The sequence below is a fragment of the Cupressus sempervirens genome, chromosome 1, assembly GCF_028749045.1.
Source record: "Cupressus sempervirens isolate cs-2001-9-10 chromosome 1, ASM2874904v1, whole genome shotgun sequence".
NCBI lineage: Eukaryota > Viridiplantae > Streptophyta > Pinopsida > Cupressales > Cupressaceae > Cupressus > Cupressus sempervirens.
In genome coordinates, this window is record NC_143118.1 from 267,816,595 (window position 1) to 267,822,147 (window position 5,553).

The 5,553-nt window shown below is 30.1% G+C and overlaps 1 pseudogene across 1 annotated transcript; it reads right to left on the minus strand.

Annotated features, from left to right (window-relative positions):
* Positions 1 to 274: 274 nt before the first annotated feature.
* LOC149577150 (alpha pinene synthase, chloroplastic-like) lies at positions 275 to 5,350 on the minus strand (annotated as a pseudogene). The gene is made up of 10 exons (XR_016362804.1): positions 5,035 to 5,350; positions 4,756 to 4,942; positions 4,521 to 4,606; positions 4,083 to 4,297; positions 3,905 to 4,002; positions 3,728 to 3,799; positions 1,982 to 2,197; positions 1,567 to 1,705; positions 748 to 996; positions 275 to 622 (listed from the first exon to the last, which is right to left on the minus strand). The product of XR_016362804.1 is annotated as an alpha pinene synthase, chloroplastic-like (transcript).
* Between the last annotated feature and the right edge of the window lie 203 nt (positions 5,351 to 5,553).

Below are 5,553 nucleotides of genomic sequence, written 5' to 3' on the forward strand. Positions count from 1 at the left end.
AAAAACACTTCAACTTTTTGGCCAAAAGTGAGACCCAAATTCTTGCACTGACCCATTATCTAATTATGAGAATGACTTTCCACCCAATCAGCTTAATAACCATAAACTATTAAATGTAAACCTTGGTATCCTAATAGTTTTTCATGGATGAGCCCTTGGATTTAGATAAAAATGTAACAATTTTTTTTAAAAATTAAAGTCATATGTAAATGTAATTCCCTAAAATATTTTAGCCAAAATACATGTGCACAGTAATTTCTATTGAATTTTGAGGTGCTAAAATCTAAAATTGGGATATTAAGCTTTATTCTCATATTTCATAACTACATTGCCATAGGCTTAAAGAGGATTTCAATGACTAGATCTTTGATGTCTTTATCAGAATTAGTAAATCGATCTCTCTCTTTATAGAGAGGAGTTGGTAACTTCTTCCAATATTATAAGCATGGTCCTTGCTAATAGTTGGAACATTATCAAGCTTCAAATACTCCCAATCTAATTCCTTAAGTGTTTTTTGCAATAATTCTTTAAGGTGATCCAAAGCTTCTTCCTCTGTAGATTCTGGGTGGTCTTTTATATAACATGATATTCTTGATACTAATTCTCCATGATCTACCTCGGCCTTCAACATAAAGATTCAGAATTATAATAAAACTTAGTTGGACTTAAAATAAAATAAATTCAATTTACATGTATCTTTTTGTATACATATGAATATAAAGTTATGCAAATAAAATGACTACATACCTTGAAGGTTCTAGTGTCACCTTTTAGCCTAAGGGATAGGGATAAAAGTTCATTGAACTTTGATGGATAGTCCATTTCTTGAATGATGTTATCTGAAAGAACTCCATCTAATGTTAATATAGGTTGCAACATGGTTACACGATATGCTGAACTTGGTATACCACTTTCTAAGTATTCATCTAAAGATGGTATGTAACCATCAGCAAGCCATTGAGCTTCCTTTGTAAGGGCTTTGACATAATCTCCCCACTATACAAGGAAAAATAATAATTTAAAATGAACAATATTTTTAGTCGAAGACATTATATTTGAGTTCAAATTTGGAAAAATATTAAGAAAAATCATTAAAGAATTAAAAAAAAAAGACTAAGATCAATTTTAATTCTATTTTAAAAATTCAAACCAGTTTAAAATATATCATATAACATTTCAATTTTCTACATAAAGAATATTCTATTTAAAATTAAATGCAATATAAATCTTAATAAAAATATAGAAGAAAAAAACAAAGCTCTTTCAAAGTTGTATCACTACTATACCATGAGGTCTAATTAAAATAAAATATAATAGAAAAATAAAAATAGCAACATTTGTAGGGAAGTTGAGTGCTAACATAGAAACTGAATTTAATAGTTTATAATGACTAGCGATCATTTATTTGATTTTTGATATTAAATCTGAAACATAAAAATATTATGAATATTTTTCAAGCTAAAATAAATTTGATCCAAAATAACTCATTTAATCTCATATGTTATGTGTGGTGTAGGATGAAGTAGTGATTTAAACTTTTTATGAGTGATAAGTTCAAATTCATACAGCTTTACACGCATAAGGGAGGGTGTCTCGTTGTTGAGTCTTCTATGTTGCATCTGCACTTTCATTCACTCCCAAGTAAAATGCCTTATATTCTATTTTAATATTTTTAGGAAATATTTCTAGAGGAAAACGATCCCACCTAAATTAAAAACATTCCAGTACAACAAGTTAGTTTATATTAATTGAACACACACTAGTTTATGCAAATGTGAGTCAATACAAAGTACCAAATTAATAGAGAACTTTAATTTTATATTTATAAATTGCATGAAAATTCTTGAGTACCTATAGTAATTGTTGCTTAACCTCAATTACCTATCATTTTTCACTAAAAGTATCAATTTAATCTATTACTTTGTTATTAATACGAAAAGAAATGTACATGAATATAAGTATTTCTATATACCATACTTACATTTTAATAGCTTCATTGAAGAGTTGTTTCTCATCAATAGTACCATAGGTGTCATATATATCATCTATAATTGTTGTAAGAGCACAAATCTTTGCAAAGTCACTTCTATAGACTGAATACTTAGCATCTATGGAGTATGCAGAAGCTAAAGCAAAATATTCCACATGACGATGACGAGCAAAGTCCACTTTATCCAAATTCAAATCCTTCCACCATCTAAGCACAACATTCATACAAATTTTAGTAACTTTCTATATTTAAACCATAAAATAAAATGAACACATAATCTTATTTATAAATGGTAAAGTAGTGTATATAAATTTTCAAATTAAAAAGTGTGCCTAGTGCCCACTTGAAAAACACAAAATCTTATTGAAAAAAAGAATTTATAAGCATATATTGTCCATAATAAAAACTTTATACAAGAGTATAAAATGTTAATCTATCATGATCTCATAAAGTATTTCACTCTTAAGGGATAGTTTTCCACAATGCACAAGTAGCATTTTTCTCTCCCAATCATCTTACATATAATACAATTGCTATTTTTATTACTTTTTTAATTTTCCTTTATAATGCATATATGTGGCAATAAAGAAATCTATTGCCCATTACTTAAAGGGTTAATCTATGCCATTTACAATTTCTACCTAGAAACACCTTCTCCTTTAAATCCCACTCCTACCCATAATGCATACTACTCATGGGAAAAAACCATAACCTTCTATAAAGTAGAGGAACTAAAAGGTAAAAAAAATTTGGATGGTGTTCTGTCCTTATCCAAGGTCAGATTACCAAAAATATCTTGCTTTATTCCCATAGAAGGAAAGAAATAAACCTTGGTTGTGATATCTTTCCTTTAATTGTAGAGCTCAACCTAACCCCATACTTGATAATGGAAAAAAGGTTCTCAATCCTCTAGGTGCTAGAAAAAAGAGAATTTTAGGAAAAGGGAATTTTAGGCAAAAAGAAATTTTTCAATATCCTCGACGAAAACAATTTGACTATCTCACCCCATATCTCTCTTACTATTGGTATCTCAAATTGCAATTGTGTCGACTATATGGAATTAGGAACTCTAGGGGTGCTATTAGACATGCTAAGCTTACATCAATGTATGAAATAGTTGCTACTTTTAGAATGCAATGCCCCCAAAAGACTCATTTAGAGGATTCTATAGGAGGTCTATTAGACTTGCTAAGATTATATCAGCGGATAAATTTGTTATGACCAATGCATCCCTAAACAAAGAAAGGAGACTTATTTAGAGGATTCGACCTAAATGTGAAGTTTAGTGAGGACAACGTAAAACTCTAGTGTAGCCACTAAATCTAATTTCTAAAGTCTCCATTTCCATCTCCCCCATCCTATGAGACATATTTATGAAGGAAATAAGAAAGAAAAGAATTTTGCATCTTTTATAAGAACAATTCTAGAACATATGACCAAAGATTAGAACTATAACTTTTAAAATATGTTATATTTTTAATGATATTCCATTTTTTTTTAGTTACTAATATTATAAATATTCTCTCTCTTCAATATTCTTATACCAAATTTTTATCTATAAAAATTATAGTTTATCACTTTATTTTTTACTCATTTGCCCTCTGAACCTTTGATTTTTATATAATTTAACTTACTTTACAAATATTAGAAGCCCTGAAATAACGTACTCACCATAATTTCTATCTATTTTCACCTCATTATATGATATCCACTAGTTACTTTAATCAATCAACTTACTTTAAGATCGATTGAAGCTCTCGTCGATGGACTAATTGCATGATATTGAAGTCCAATTTATTACCGCTCATCCTGAAAATTAGGGTTAGAAGGTCAAACTTTCTATAAAAAGAATAAGCCCTAGCTAACCATAAGAGGTAAAAGAAAAAACATATTGAATTAAACCAGTGCCATTACTTGGTCCAAGATCTATTTTTGTCATAGATGTCCATGTAATTTCTTGCTTCTATTCTGGGCAAATTTCCATGCCAACCATAATCTAGGTTGTACTTTATCTGCGTGTTAAAATTTTGGATCAGGACCACAATAAACAAATTCTTCCATAGTCTTGAGAGAGTTAAAACTTTAGCCTCACCTCTTGTGAAAGATGGGAACTGATATTATCCTTTTGTACAGCTTGATTTAAATATGTTGTTGCAAAGGATTTAGCCTCGTCCATAATATTCTCCCCTGGGAAAGCAATTAAGGAAGCTCCATAAAGATTTATAACACTTCCTATCTTCACTTCTTCTGATTGATTTGATGGAGTCAAGAACTGCCCATCATTTCCTTTGAAGTGTCTTAACACATCTGCCATTACATCAAATAAATTTACTCAGAAAATTTAATCAAAATCAAACATCATAAACAAATTTAAATTAATATAGATGGATCAATCTTTAGAGATCACAGATTAATGAAGAAATTAAGTTTTGAAAAAAAAAGTTAATCTTGACTATTTAACACTTTTAGTCTAAGAAGTAAGATTTAATGTGTGATATTTAATCTTTCAGTGTAGACATAATTTGATGACCTGAAGAAACAGGATATTTGTTCAAACAAAGAACTTGAAGCCCCAAAGCTGCCATATTCAGATCTTTAGAACAATTATTCCAATATCTGATAACAAATTATTTTATTGATATAACAATCACATACATTTTAACTGTTGGAAAACAAGATGAGCAAATATAGTGGCCAGATACTATTTTGGATGATAATTAACAATGTAGAATAGCATTTTGTTTATTATAAACTTTTAAACCAACCTGTAAACATAATCAAGCGCTTGTTTTATTTCATTTTGGAAATGTCTATCTACTGCAAGACGTTGAACTTTTTCAACCATCACAAGGCGCTCAAAAGCATTCTCTTCACAAGATTTACCACTTTCTGCTGTGGGCATTTGATTGAACATGTCCTTGATCTCTCCCAATGTTCCATGTAATGAGAAGTCTGTAAGATTGTTATATATGATCATCTTGAAAGCTACAAAAAGGAATAAGAGAATATAAAAGAATGACCTAAAATGAAAGAAGATAACATACATCATATGTCTTCTCTTGGATGGTTTTAATAAGATCTTCATCGTCCCACAAGTTGGGATGATGGTTGCCTGTGCGCCTGATTGGAGCTTCAACGGTGGTGGTGGAAGCCTTAGCAATGAAGGGATTAATCAGCCTCCTCCTACTTAAGCTTTGAATGCTTTTATTGAAAAGCTTGACATTAGGGTTGGGAGGAGATTTAAAGCATGAGCTCAAAACAGAGGGGGAAACAGAGAAAAGAGCCATTGCAAGATCTCTAAATATGCCACTAGAGAACCCTTTGATGCCCTTTTATAACAGGAGATCATGATGAAATCTGTGACAAATTTCCAACTCTTCCTGTGCATTCAATTTGATTATCATGTGACAAATATAGTTTAGTTAATGTTTGGTTTGGAAAATGTAAGTTATTATCTTTTCTTTATTCCCCTACCGTTTTTACTCCGCAAATAGAAATTAGGATCACCGAGCAATGACAATACAAGCATATACATGCAATTTTAGTATTAATCGAACTGTTAT